Genomic DNA, 16010 nt, shown 5'->3' with positions numbered 1-16010 from the left:
GGAATATTACTCAGCCATAGAAAGAAACGAAATTGAGTTATTTGTAGTGAGGTGGATGGACCTAGAGTCTGTCATACAGAGTGAAGTAAGTCAGAAAGAGAAAAACAAATACCGTATGCTAACACATATATATGAAATCTAAAAAAAAAAAAAAAACAATGGTTCTGATGAACCTAGTGGCAGGACAGGAATAGACACAGACGTAGGGAATGGACTTGAGGACACAGGGAGGCGTAAGGGTAAGCTGGGACGAAGTGAGAGAGTGGCATGGACATATATACACTACCAAATGTAAAACAGATAGCTAGTGGGAATAGTGGGAAGCAGCTGCATAGCACAGGGAGATCAGCTCTGTGCTTTGCGAACATCTAGAGGGGTGGGATAAGGAGGGTGGGAGGGAGACGCAAGAGGGAGGGGATATGGGGATATACGTATGCATATAGCTGATTCACTTTGTTATACAGCAGAAACTAACACGACATGGTAAAGTAATTATACTCCAATAAACATTAAAAAAAAAAAGGGACTTGTATCAGAATATATAAAGAAGGGGCTTCCCTGGTGGTGCAGTGGTTAAGAATCCGCCTGCCAATGCAGGGGACACTGGTTCGAGCCCTGGTCCGGGAAGATCCCACATGCCGCGGAGCAACTAAGCCCGTGCACCACAACTACTGAGCCTGCACTTTAGAGACTACAAGCCACAACTACTGAGCCCACATGCTGCAACTACTGAAGCCCGTGCACCTAGAGCCCGTGCTCCACAACAAGAGAAGGCACCCCAATGAGAAGCCTGCACACCACAACGAAGAGTAGCCCCCGCTTTCCGCAGCTAGAGAAAGCCCGTGTGCAGCAACAAAGACCAAACACAGCCAAACATAAAAATAAATAAAATAAATTAATTTTTTAAAAAAGAATATACAAAGAACTCTCAAAACTCAATGATAAGAAGACAAACAAGCCAATTTTTTTAAAAAACAGGCAAAAGATTTGAACAGACACTTCACCAAAAATGTTAAATGAATGGCAAACAAGCACAGGAAAAGAGAAGTTCAACATCATTAGTCACTACAAAAATCCAACAAAACTCAGTAAGATACCAATATATACTTACTAAAATGTCTAAAAACTAAAAACTGATAATACCAAGTACTGGAGAGGATGTGGAGCACCTAGAACACCCATGCATTGCTGATGGGAATGCAAAATGACACACCCATTTTGGAAAACACTTTCCTTATAAAGTCAAACATACACTTACCATACCACCCAGCCATCATACTCGTAGGTGTTTACCAAAGTGAAATGAAAACTTATCACAGAGAAACCTATATGTAAATGTTTCTAGTGACTTTATTCATAATCACCAAAAACTAGAAACAGACCTAATGTCCCTCAGCTGGATGGCCAAAGCATAAGGAAAAGGGGCGGAAGGAAGAGAAGAAGATCCAAGATGCGGGAAGAGCAGGGACTGAGACAGATCTGGGGTCTAAGCAGCAGCAGTGGGAAGTTCTCTTCAGAACACATTCTCACTAACTCAGGTCTAGCAATTCCCAAGCTCTTTGCTGCTTGGTTCTGAGTTTCAGATTCCTGGGAGAGACTATGATTGCACCGGTTTAAGTTGGATGTCTACCTCTGGATAAAATTGGCAGTAGGCGGTGGGCAAGTTACCTAAGTCTGAGAAAGTCGCTGGGATTTGTCCCTGTGCACTGGAGCCACTCACAGCGAAGGGGAACTGTGTGCTAGGTAGGTGCCCCAAGAAATGTGTATTATAAGCAAAAAGGATGCACCAATCCTCTTCCACTAGAGGTCACCAACAGGATATGGAAAGGACAAAAAGAGTTCAGTGGCATTCTCATTACTCTTTCCCCCACAGTCTCTTTAATATCCCAACAGGTTTTTGTCTACAGCCTAGGAGAAATTACCCTCATTCTCATGTTTATATTTTAAAGTTTTGTTTAAATTACTGACAAAAGATCATACGCATTCTCACTCGGTCCTTCATCTAAAAGATAATACCTCTAAATGCTTAGGTTATGACATATATACACTATTGATACTATGTAAAAAATAGATAACTAATGAGAACCTACTGTATACAAGGAACTCTACTCAATGCTCTGTGGTGACCAAAATGGGAAGAAAATCCAAAAAAGAGGGGATATATGTATACGTATAGCTTCTTCACCGTACTTTGCTGTACAGTAGAAAGTAACACAACAGTGAAATAAAGCAACTATACTCCAGTAAAAATTAATCAATTTAAAAAATAAAAATAAATAAATAAATGCTTAGGGTATGTTAAGTAGTAGCTTTAACATGCTACTACCTTGCTCAAAAACTTGTAGGGGCTCCCTATTACCTACCACATTAAAGCATCTGAGAATTTAGAGTTTCTTATCAAATAGCCCCTCCCTGACTTTTCCAACTCCTCATTTACTAAACATCTGTTGAACATACAGTGATCTCTACTTTCTAGACACTAACATGAATATGATGACCTTATTTGTCAATCTTATTGACAAGAATTTATGGGCATAATGGAATCAAATATCTGAACTGAGACCATCCCAGAATATTTGTGGCATGTTTGCCATAATTAAAAGATATCACACACACCAAAAAAAAAGTTGAAAACACAGTCTCTATCTTGCAAGAGTAGTTCTGTGTGGTACAGGCTACTGCCCAGCAACCTTTGACCCTGTTCAGAATCCAGGCTGCCCCCAGGCCTACCTTGTTCACACCCACCTTGCTTTTCTTTTGCTATTCCTTTGACCTTGAAAATCTTATCTCGTGCATCATCACTCTATTCTGTGCCCCCCACTCGAGGAAATAAGGTAAACCATCTTCAAAATGTTTGTGCTTACTAACCTCTCCATACTCTGAACAATTCTTGTAACATAACAAAAAGCTGTCTTTTCTGAGTATGAGAAGAACTTTGCATGTAATTTTTCAAAAATTAAGGAATTGGATAAATTTTTATACTATTTGTAATACTTTAGTATCAAGAATAAGTTAGGGCTTCCCTGGTGGCGCAGTGGTTGGGAGTCTGCCTGCCGATGCAGGGGACACGGGTTCGAGCCCTGGTCTGGGAAGATCCCACATGCCGCGGAGCGGCTGGGCCCGTGAGCCACAATTACTGAGCCTGCGCGTCTGGAGCCTGTGCTCCGCAACAAGAGAGGCCGTGATGGTGGGAGGCCTGCGCATCGCGATGAGGAGTGGCCCCCACTTGACGCGACTGGAGAAAGCCCTCGCACAGAAACAAAGACCCAACACAGCCATATTTAAATAAATAAATAAATAAAAATTAAAAAAAAAAAAAAAAAAAGAATAAGTTAAACGATAATTATGTGTTTTCCTTAACCCAAGCACCTCCCTTCATGAGGTAATCTGTCTCTCTACTCCTTGGAACTTCCATTACATTTCATTCCTCTACTGAGCACAACTCGTTTTCTGTTTTGCATTATGGTTCTCTGTCAATACCTGTTTCTTCTGTGAGATTACGGCTCCTTGAGGGCAAGAACTGTGTCTTACTCTAATGTGCACCCCTTCTAGTTCTCAGCACAACACACTTTTTTCTTAAATGAAGGAAGGAATTAAACAACAGATTTCTATGGTGATATTATTACAGTCTCATCTTCCATATAAGCCTGTCAAACAGCCTAGAAATAAAACATTGAAAACAGTTCAGAGAACCCTATCTGTGAAATTGTTGGTACAATGTAATTCTAAAGTAGGTTTGGGGCCCCCAGACTATACAGAAAGCTGTCTTCTCTTCTGTGTTACTTTCCCAAGCAAAAAAAGATAGTGGTTCCTGAGAAATAAGTGCTAATTTTAGCATTCCGTATATTAATGATTAGCAAGCAGCCAGTTCTTTCTCAGTAGCAGTACAGTAAAATGGTTAGGAACTTGGGGTCTGATGTCAGACTACCTGGATTTCAATCTTACCTCCACCACATATTAGCTATGGGACCTTAGGCAAGTTGTTTAGTATCTTTGTGCCTCATTTTCATCACCAGTAAAAGGCAGAAACTTAACAGTACAGTCCCTCTAAGGGATGGTGTGAAAAATTAATGATTTAATATATTGAATATTTAAAGTGTTTAGAATAGTATACCTGACACTTTGTTTAAAAGTGATTGTAATATGTAGCACTACATTTACCTTATATTCCCTATTGGTAAGTTTCATGATGTTAAGAACAAAATGAGTTGTTTTTTTTTTTTTTCTTTTTATCTCCTACAGCACTTAGCAGAGTGAAACAAATACTAGACGTTCAAAAAATGACGACGTGAATTGTATTTGAGACACAGAGATCGAATGCACAAGAAAATGAATGTAGGTTAAAATGTAAACACAATTAATTTAAATAAAAAGAGTTCTTGGCATATCATTTGCATACCTTCAGTTATTGCTTTATAATTAGTTCCTAGGTGCTTTATTACTTGATCTTTTTCTTGCCCTCTCAGAGCATGTAGTTTGGTGTAATACAGGTTATATCTCTCAGAACTGCTGGCCTCCTGACAAGCTGGCTATTCAGTCTGAGTGATGAGGTTACTGCAGCAAAAACTGGGTTAAAGTACATTACTTTTCTGCTGGAGATGAAAGGCCAATAATCCCAGAAAACAGCGCACAGGAAGAGTTGGGCCAGCCAAGCACTTTGTGAAGGCTCATTTAGACCCTCCGCCGTGGGGTACTATGAAGGTGAGTGCCCTGATGCCAGGGTCGCGGGACCGGAGGCCTGAGTGGGCAGCTGGCCTCGGTAGGAGAGACAGAGCCCGGCCGAGGCCGCTGGATGAATCATTCTCACCTCTCTAGGCAGGTGCGGGCGGCAGGACGCTTCCGCTTCGCCACGGCGCGGGCGGGACCGGGAGCGGCGGCATTCCCCGCGGAGCCCTCTCCTGGGCCGCCTCCTCCGGGCGGGCACTGACCTTGCCGTAGGCGTCCGGGCTGCCGCAGTCCCAGCGCTGCAGAGCCCGGAGCTGGTGGGGGGCGCCCACTGGCACCCGGACCCACAGCTCGTCGGGGCGGGCCGCAGAGCCCGTGTGGAGCCGCCGCCCCCCCGCCGTCCCTCGGCGCTTCATTCCCGCGCGCGGTAGCCGACTGAGGCGCGGAGGCCGCGCGTCTAGGCACGGGAGGGCGGGGCGGGGTGCGCGCCCCCCGGACCGCGGAGGTCGTCTCGCGCGGGCGCACGCGCCGCAGCCGCGCGGGGCGGGGAGGGTGGGTATGCTTTGGGCGCGCGCGCCGCCGCCGCTTCAGCCTGCTGCTCCGCCCGCGCCGCCTGCTCCCGGCGCTCGGCCGCAGCACGCCGACTCCGGAGCGGCCATGGGTTGCGCGGGGCCCGCGGTGTAGAGCCCGCCAGCCCCGGACCCGCATCCCGCACCCTGACAGTCCCGGTAAGCGGGGGCGGGGGCGGCGGGGACCAGGCAGGCACCGTGAGGGGCGGGTCTGCGGGCAGCGGACAGCGGACTCAGAGGTGCTGTGTGGGAGCCGCCCCGAGGGGGTCCCTGTGTAAGTGGATGAACCCCGAGTGTCCCTGCCTCTACCCCTTGGGAGCGTCCCGGAGGCGGTGTGCGGAGCCGCCCCCATGGAAGACCCCTGTGCGAGTGGAGATTCCCAGGGCTCTCTCGGCATTTGCTGCCACGGGGAGGCCCAGTGGGGAGGACGCCATCCCCAGAGAGACTGTGTACCTACGGGAGGGCAAGGGTGGTCTCTGGTGTTGTCTCAGTGGAAGACCATTCGGGAACATAGGGGAGCCTTAGGAGCCTGCACCGTCGGGACGGACCCCACAGAGGACCCGTGTATATAGGAGGACCTGAGACTGTGCCCTAGACCTGCCTGGAAGAAACCTCTGACTGGAACGAGAGGATCCTGCCTTGGGATCCAGGCCAGGAGTCACTTCCCGTGTGCTCAAAGGTCTTTGGCTTTGCCCTCCTTCAGGGCTCAGTGTTTCCTAACTTGTATCCCTCCAGCGTGGTCGAGAGGCAGGGGTCCTGTGGGGCTGCGCCTTTGTCCATTCGTCCCCCACCCTATTAGAATTTGTATTCTCCGTGGTAGCCCAGTTGGCTCCAAGCTGAAGGCAGGAACTAATATCAGAACACAGGGTGCAAGAGAGGGGAGGACCAGTGAGGCCTCTGAAGCAAAGAAAGGAGATTTAAGCCCCTGGGCTTGACCCTCAGGAAGAAAGCAGTAAAATCAGGTAGAATAACTGACTCAGCCAGGTCCTGTAAAGAAAATCCTTTGACCGAAGGAAGAAAGGATATGTAGGATTATTGAGCACCAGTGTGCCAAGTACTAAACCAGGGATGTTTAACGTCTCAGAGTCCTTACAACAGCCTTATGAAATTATCCCCTTTTAAACATTTGGCACTTTAGACTCAGGTTTAGCAATTTGCCCAAGGTCACAAAGCATGGAATCATGAAATCTGTTTTTCTAAGTTTATTTGGGTATCAAGGAGAGGCAGAAGCAAGAATGTTTGTTAATAAATTGCATTAAGATACCAAGCACAGGGCTTTGCAATAGTATACGCTCAGTAAATGTGATGATTAATTAAGTGGATGAAGACAGTTTAATTGGGGATGCGTGTGCTGCAGGAACTGATTTCCACTGAATCCCCAGATTTCAGGGTGTGGCTTCCTTCACTGGCAACCCTACTGTAATTATGCCTCTGGGTGGCTCTGCACTTAATTGGGTCTGGGAGAGGCCTCTGGGTGTGGTCTTTGACAGGACTTGCTCTGGGGATCTAGTGGAACCCTTCGGAGGATGGAGTATTCTGAGACTACCCTCCCTGCTTGCAGAATCCTTGAGGGAGAGGACAGAGAGACAGGATCACTTTTAGGAAGCATGACCCACAGTGTCTTTGTGACCATCTGACTCCATGCACTAGCAGACATTGGTCCACAGATACCACTCAGGATACTTGCCCAGCAGTGCCTCTGCATGATGAGGAGGAGGGCAGGAAAGGCTCAGAGCCAAGGAATGTTTATTGGGAGTCCATCGTCTGGGGAATGCAAAGGGTCTGTGCCTGACATAGTGATGCACCCTCATCTCACCCCCTGGGCTGTGGTAGCTTTCATGCCACCTGAATCCCAAGGGTGTGAATTTGGAACCAAGGATAGACTCTGGTTTCTTGTCCAAAAATGGAGTGGTGAGGAAGCTAAGCAGTGGAATTCACCAGAGTATTCTGGAAGAGTTTTCCTGTTCTCCTTCCACATAGCCAAACCTAGTGACATCCTCCCTTAACAGAAGTGGGTTCCCTGGGCTCCTGGGGTTACATAGTGAGAAGGGAGATCAGGCTTGTGAGAAAACAGAAAAACCTGGGTGTGGCATCTCATGCACAGCTCAGTGGAACAAACTCTGACAAAGGCTGATATTGGTTAAGCACCTCCCCATTAGAGAATTGTTTATAATCCCCTTTCAGTTCAAACCCCTCTCATCAGTTTAACACACCAAAATAAACAGGGATATATATCTTTTTTAAGAAAATCAGAGCAAGCCTGCAAATATGATCTTTGCTCCGATTCAGAGATTTGTCACTGGGTTTTATTCCTAAACTGGTCTTTTTACTGAGGGCTCTTGGTATCACACCCACTCATGACCCTGGAAAAATTGCTAGATGGCTCCAGGTGCTCCCCAAATATTGGACCTTGGATATCACTTCTTTGATGTCCAGCATTGGGTAAACATGAAGATTACAAAATCCTAAGAATACTGACTGTCTCCTCTAATCACAACGTGAGTCTGCAAATCAAATCATTCCACAGTGGGTATGAAGGATGTCACCAGGTGGCCTTAATCTTCTTTTTAAAAAAAAGCTCTCTCTAAAGAGAAAGGGGGAGAGCATGGCTCACACAATTTCACTTGAGTGTACACAAATGAGTCTGGATTTTTTAGCCTTTAATCTTCCTCATCATCTCTGACCACATTCTTATGGTTTTCTTCCTCCTACATTTGCCATCTTTAGACAATGCTTCCTCTTCCTCAAACACATAAATAGTAGGACCTACCCCTGCCCATTTCTCATACTCCTTGTATTTTTTCCAGTACACCTGTTCCTAAGTGGATCATATTTATACAAAAAGTTTCCTTTCTTTTTAGCTACAGAATCTATTATCTTCCAGTCCCACATGCTTTTCTCCAGCAGTGCTCTTGGTTTCTGCTATCTTCATTTCCCAAATTGCTTTATTCATTTCTAATGGGAATATCATTATCCACTCCAACCCCTCAATCTTAACGACCAAGTTCTGACAGAAATGCTTACCAGCTTTTGACCAAGAAACCAAGACCATCAGTGTCCAGCTGGAGACATGACTATTTTTTCTATTATAACATCCCCCTTCATCCTTCCTCCCCTTCCAGCAATCCACTCAGAGACCCATATACATTTACTAAGTGCTACCCACTTGTCAGGCACTATGCTAGATAAATATGAGAGTTCCTTGCCCTTGAGGTGTTCACACAGGATCAGTCTGTATTTCTCTAACCATTTACTATAAAAAGTAAGAAAAAAGAAGTACAGCTTTACAGAGTATCTATAGGAATCATCATACACTATGCCTTTTCCCAGGCATCACTGAAGCACCACTGCTGTTCTGTGCCTCCTCTGGCAGCCACATCCTTAGCCCCCGTGCCATTGCCCTGCCAGAATTACTTCCGCCCATATACTTTGAATGAACTGGCCACTCTTGGCTCTCTATGATAATAATGACAGTACCAAATATATTTGGATAATATGTGACAATTTACAAGCCCTCTTACATGATCTCATTTGGTTTTCAGAAATGTTTCATCTTAACTGTGGTCTTCTTACTAAAACAACAGTGTGTTGGTTGGCTGGCTGGTTTTCTCTCCTTTTTTTTGTTTTGTTTCATTTTGTTTTGTTTTGTTTTTTGAGCCTCCTAATCAGGGTTACAGGTCTCCAGAGGGAAAGCCCCAATTTACTACAGCCTCTACCTACTAGCTCTTAGGCTATGAAGAGGAGATTCCTGTTGGGTCCAAAGGCCAAGCAATGCACTCACTGGTCAACCCTGGGACTTATCAGGGCTGTCCTGCTACCTGGCCTCAGAAAATCCAATTCTCTGTGTTTTCTTTCCTCCCTGAAATCTAAATACATATTCCCTTCTAGACAAATAGTTTAAGCATACTATCTCAAACCAGTTCTTTGGGCTAATTCTTATGTGAAGGCAGGTTTCTTTGCCTATTTGTATCTAACACCCGGCTGGCTTCATACCATCTAAGCCATGATGGAGTTTCCGTATAGCTCCATGCCTTGGCATGTGCTTTTATCTCTTCCTGGAATGCCTTTTTTTTCCTATCCACTGGGGTAACTCCCACTCATATTTCAAAATTTAGCTCAAGCAACACTTTTTTTTTTAATCCTACACTTATGCCCCCTACACACGCACATACTCACACTGCTTTCTCACAGGCTGAGTGAGGTTCCATTTGTTCAATCTACCAACGGTTACTAAGCGCCTAATTTGTGCCTAACACATAGTAGGCTGCACTCAGCAAATATTTGTAGAATCAACAAATAAGTCATGATAATTAAGGTGTAATGAGTGCATTAAATGGGGCCGAATCTGTGCTTCAGGGCCCCATCTGTGCTTCAGGGCCCCAGAGCAGAGAACAGGGAGTGTCTCTCCATCTTTCTGAAAAGCTCTGCTTGCTAAGTGCAATCACACCAGCCAATCACTGATGGTGTGCTATTCCTTAACTGTTGCTCTGCTTCTGTGGGAAGCCTGCACTGTAGCTTCTCACGAAGACCCATCCCAGGCCCCTAGAGGCTAAAGATCATGCCATAATTTTGTCCTCATGTTTATTAGAGCTTTTGGGCTTTCAGTAAATATTAAACAACAGCAGCACCTCCCTCACGCCTCATTCTCTTGAGCTGAGTCCAGGAAGACATTTTAACTCAGTCTTCAGCCCTTCTTCTCCTTGGAAATCCCGGAAGAGTCCTGTGCAGTCAGGGGTGACTGTGTCTTCCTGGGCTGACTGAAGCCAGTGCCGCTGCACTGGATAAACAGAGGAGACTGGAAGAAGACAGGGAGGTATCAGTTAGACCCCTTTAGACATGAAAACTACAAGTAGCCCATAGGCTACTGCCAGGCAACAGAATGGCTGACTAGAAACAGGCTCCAGGGGCACTGTGGTGAGGCAATGGATTCCTAAAGCAGGACCCAGATACTGGAGATCATCCAGACTATTTCGGGCTTGAATTCCTCAAAGACGAGCAGAGGGTAAGGGGACTCTTTGATAATTTTTGTTTAAAGTCTCTAGATTGATGTTGATGTGCACAGTGAACTTAGGGTCTGTGCTGTGCATTCTGCATTTTGTAGACCCTGGTTCTGCTGGTTTTCCATACCCTTATGGCTAATCACCTTCTGTGTTAGGTATGTGGCTTCCTTGAGGCTCTCAGACAACCTTTTAGGCACATGCTATACCTGGAGCCAATTGTCAACCACCTTGAAATTTTTCACCCTTATTTGCAGATGCTGCTCATCTCATGCTAAATTTCTCCAGCCCAAACCCAGGAGGGAGGAGATACACTTTTAAGTTTACTGCACATGCCCTCAGGGCAGCTGCCCTCCTGTGGGCCAGTTCACAGTGCCCCCAGGACACAGCATAAATGCAGGGGACTGTTGACTTTGGTAGTATTAGTCTCTCTTTTTTTATAATTGTGGTTGTGGAAACTGGCCAAATTCTAAAATTCTGTAGCTCTCTCCTGTGGTCAAAGAAATCACCCATAACTACTGTATGGTTACCTGTTCTCATCCCTGCTAGCCCTGAGTCAGCAGATAGGGTCCCCTCTGGGGAAGCAGAGTAGATGGGATGAAATGAGCAGGTGACTGTATAGTTTCTAGAATTGAGTTCTGAAGATTTGGTCTGATCAGTCTCTCTGGCCAACTTTGAGGAAGAGAAAAGGTAGTGACACCATGATCTCAAACTTTTTATGTTGCCTAGTTATCTCTGCAACATTCATTGAACCAAGATTTATAGAACACATACTCTGTGGAAGGCAGTGGGAACCGTCTAGATTTTTCTCCTTCTCAATCTCAGTGAAAAACTGGGATTCCTTTTTCCATCTGCTCAACCCACTCTGGTTGTTTTCCCCTGTCTCCCAGCTCAGAAGTTTTCTTTGCCTTGTTCCTGCCTAGGGAAGCCTTCATAACCTCCAAACAATCACTTTTAGTTGCTTTTGAGCCTTTTTCAAACAGCTGCCATTCCCATACCAAGAATCAGATGAAAGCAAGTAAATGTGCTTTACATTTAGCATGCCCAATGAGGAGACTCCTGCCTGTTGAGAGGCTCCTCACAGCCAGAAGTCTTTATAGAGAGCTTTGGAAGAGGTTCCCTAGCTGCCTTCCTTTTCCTTATTTTGCCACCAGCTCCTGCTGTGGAGCAACCCCTCCTCCTCTTACTCCCACCACTTTGCCCTTATAAATCATCCCACTGCGTTGTAAGCATGTGCTCTGCAGAGAATGGGTGTGTCTTGCACGCACACATTTCAAGCTGCCCACGTATGTCTTACTGCCTGACAAATTCATTTAGACAGACTCCTCTTCTCTGAAGAAAGGCTCTGGTTGTCATCTGTTTTCATTTCCTCCAGATCGTAGAGTCAGACAGCCCTGTTCTACCTCATGTCCCTCTTATTCACCACCACCTGCTCCTGCTCCCATGAGGTTTTTTTCCAAGCCTTCCCTAGGTTCTACAAATCCTCTGACAGTCACATCATTCTTGGGACAATGTCTTTTTATCCCTCTTTCATCCTTGTTAGGGAGGCAGAAAACCCCAGTTCCACCCATCAGCCAAAGGAGTAAACATTAGATATAATTTGTGGCATCTTTGCAACTTGATTTCCTTTTAACTCACTCTTCTTCCTAGGACTCCTTCCAGCACAGGAGAGGCCAGGTTTTTCTCACCAGGCATTTGTTGTTACTCCTCACTAATCAGGACCACTTGTTTCTCTAGAAATTAGAACTGATTTTGTTAATTTCTCAAACACCCCAGGTGCACATCGTGGATATTTCAGCATACTTGCTTTTAATCAAGGTGTCTTTTGCATATAGTTTCAACCCTCTCCATTAAGCATTAAGGGGTTTTAGCCTCACTCTTAAAGCCTAATTCTGTTGTGTCCTCACAGTTTACTCTCAAAATCAAAGCCATGTGATGAAAATGACTTGGGGTCTTGTTTGGATTTTGATGCCTTCTTTTTAATGGCTCTGCTCTACATTTTCTGCCCTTATGGGCATAAAGTGGCCTAGAAAACTGAAGGGAATAGCAGTACTCCAAGATCCTGTGGTCAGGACTAGAAAGTAGTTTTTTATTTGTTTTTATGTCTGTTTGTTTGATTGTTTTGCTGGTGGATGTTATCTTCAGTCTTCACTGAAATTCCTTTGAGGATAAACCCCAAATCCACTGCAGTGACATCATTAACAGTTGAGTAGCTTAATAGTGATTCTTGGTATCCTTACAGAGAGTAGTGGTTGTGCAGGACTGCAGTGTGTTGGGATATGCTTGTGGTTAGTTTGCCGATACACTATTAATGTGTCAGGTCACTTACAGAGTAACCCTCCTAATTGGCTGGCCTTTGTTCAAAACTCTTATTACATTATCTGAAAAAGCCAATAAGAACCAAATGCATACCATTGATTTTCCTCCAATGAATCATTCTTGAAAAAGTGAATTTCATATGGTTATTCCAGGTCTCCAAATGAGTGTTTATCAACCTTTTTTTTAACCCATGCCTTCTTGCTGATAAGCATTAATGTTGGGACTTCCCTGGTGGTGCAGTGGTAAGGAATCCGCCTGCCAATGCAGGAGACACAGGTCCAATCCCTGGTCCGGGAAGATCCCACATGCCACGGAGCAACTAAGCCCGTGCACCACAACTACTGAGCCTGCGCTCTAGAGCCCGCCAGCCAGAACTACTGAGCCCACGTGCCACAACTACTGAAGCCCACATGCCCTAGAGCACGAGAAGCCCGCGCACTGCGACTAAGAGTAGCCCCCACTTGCCACAGCTAGAGAGAGCCCGCGCACAGCAACAAAGACCCAGCGCAGCCAAAAAAATAAATAAAATTAAAAAAAATTTTTTTTAAATTAATGTCTTATGACTGCTCCCTAAAACTTGACCTACAACTTCTGGGAGGGGGCTGCCCCCAACGATTTGGAAAGCTGGCACCTTCTGTATCTCCCACAGGAACCAGGAGGATACTGTCAAGCTCTGCTGTTTTGTTGTCCATGTTACGAAGAAAAAAGTAATGGCTTTTGATATTTGCTTTCCAAATATAAATATAATTTATATGCTTTTTCAATCCACTATTTCTTCCCTCCTCCTGGAGTTCTAATATATAAACCCCTACATGCCCCAGGATCCAGCCAATGTGAGTCATTGCTCTGATCTTTATGTTCGTATTGTATTAAACCAGTTTTTTCTCTTTACTTTTATAGCATGAATATATCACAAGTTATCCAATAATTCTCCTACTAAGGTTATTTCCACCTTTTTATCACTGTGAAAAATGCTTTGATAGGGACTTCCCTGGTGGCGCAGTGGTTAAGAATCCGCCTGCCAATGCAGGAGACACGGGTTCGAGCCCTGGTCCAGGAAGACCCCACATGCTGAGGAGCAACTAAGCCCGTGCGCCACAACTACTGAGCCTGCGCTCTAGAGCCCGTGAGCCACAACTACTAAGCCTGCGTGCCTAGAGCCCGTGCTCTGCAACAAGAGAAGCCACCGCAATGAGAAGTCTGCACACCACAACAAAGAGTAGCCCCCACTCGCCACAACTAGAGAAAGCCTGTGCGCAGCAACGAAGACCCAACGCAGCCAAAAATAAATAAATAATAAAAAAAATTTTTTAATGCTTTGATAAATATTCTTTTAAATATGCCCACAGTGGTGCAGTGGTTAAGAATCCGCCTGCCAATGCAGGGAACACAGGTTAGAACGCTGGTCTGGGAAGATCCCACATGCTGCAGAGCAACTAAGCCCATGAGCCACAACTACTGAGCCTACGCTCTAGAGCCCGTGAGCCACAACTACTGAGCCTGCATGCCACAACTACTGAAGCCCGTGCAACCTAGAGCCCATGCTCCGCAACAAGAGAAGCCACCGCAATGAGATGCCCGCGCACCTCAACAGAGTAGCCCCCACTTGCCGCAACTAGAGAAAGCCCGCACGCAGCAACGAAAACCCAATGCAGCCAAATAAATAAATTTATATTAAAAAAAAAACCAATGCAGCCAAATAAATAAACGAAAACCCAGTGCAGCCAAATAAATAAATTTATATTAAAAAAAAAAAAAGAGTGAATCTAGTCACTCTTAAGGTTGAGTATAAAAGCAGATATACACTGCCCTTGAGGGATAAGGGACAATTGACCAAAATGGGAAGCAGCCCAAGGAAATCAAATGTTAAATTCCTGGAAAAAATAGATAAATAACCACCAGAAAAAATAAATAAATAAATAAATAAATATGCCCACAGGTAGAGGATCAAACTCTTGTATGTAGTACGGTTTTCTTCATTCAAAAGTATATTAGTATCAGTCCAGATCTGCTAGACCTTCCAACCACACAGACTCTTAAGACAAGCTTGAGAATTCAATTCTTGCATCACTCCAATCAAGGGGAAAGCATACCTTATACCCCACAATGTTATCCTTGTCTTTCAGAGGTAACTATCTTTAAATCAAAAGACAAAAGCATAGTTCTCTAATAAAAAATGTATAGTGATTCTAAGGCTGTGTTTTTCAAATTGCCAGTCCGGACCCATTACACAGTCACCAAATCATTTTTTTACAATCTTTTTTTTATGTGGACGATTTTTTTTTAATATTTATTTATTTATTTGGCTGCACCGGGTCTTAGTTGCAGCATGTGGGATCTTTTAGTTGCAGCACGTGGGATCTTCGTTGCGGCATGCTGGCTCTTAGTTGCGGCATGTGGGATCTAGTTCCCTGACCAGGGATCAAACCCGGGCCCCCTGCATTGGGAGCGCAGAGTCTTAACCAGTGGACCACCAGGGAAGTCCCTGATGTGGACCATTTTTAAAGTCTTTATTGAATTTGTTACAGTATTGCTTCTGTTTTATGTTTTGGTTTTTTGGCCACGAGGCACGTGGGATCTTAGCTCCCCGACCAGGGATCAAACCTACACCCCCCACATTAGAAGGCAAAGTCTTAACAAATGGACCACCAGGGAAGTCCCTCATCAAATCATTTTAGAGAGTCACTATCATGATTGTTTTAATGAACTAGGATAGAGAGGATAGAAAATATCTGGGAGCATCACATGTAGTAAAATTAGGATTCTTTCACAAAACTTTGGGTTCAGTTATAGGTCTATGAACATGTGTTTATAATTTTGTGTGTACAGGGTCACATCATAAACTATACTTCTTACTATGGGTCACAGTCAAAAAATGTGAAAAACATACCACAGAAAGTTTTCTGAGGAAAACACTGTGCCCTTGGAAATAGTAATTGATCATGAGGAAGGTTTGCAGTGAAGAGCTGGGTGTTAGTTTTGCATTCTCCTTCTCGATGTGGTGTGCCTGTTCCTCTTGCTGTAAGTTGGGGACCTGCTTTTCCACCTAACTGTAGAGCACAGCCAGTATGCATAAGCCATGTGGGCAGTGTCTGCAGACTGCAGGCCCGGCCTCTTCAAGAACCCCCTGGGTCCACAGCCTCAGCAAAAGCTCTAACATACACACACTCCCTTCTCCACCCCTAGCCCCACCACCACCCAAGGCTGGATACCCTCATTAGGTCACATGGACTTTTAAAAGAATATGGAAAAGAAGCATTCTAAATGCTTGACTACATATTCCAAGCATACGCATTAACAGATAGAGAACTGAAGCCCAAAGCAGTAAAATAACGTGTCCTGGGTCACAGCAGATCCAGAACTAAAACAAGTCACCAGGTTGCCTCTGTGACTTTTTTAATTATATAATTAATGTACAACGTAGGAAAATTAGAAAAAAACAGATTAACAAAAATATGAA

This window comes from Eschrichtius robustus, chromosome 10 (assembly GCF_028021215.1).
Source record: "Eschrichtius robustus isolate mEscRob2 chromosome 10, mEscRob2.pri, whole genome shotgun sequence".
Lineage (NCBI taxonomy): Eukaryota > Metazoa > Chordata > Mammalia > Artiodactyla > Eschrichtiidae > Eschrichtius > Eschrichtius robustus.
This window is presented reverse-complemented; position numbering follows the sequence as displayed.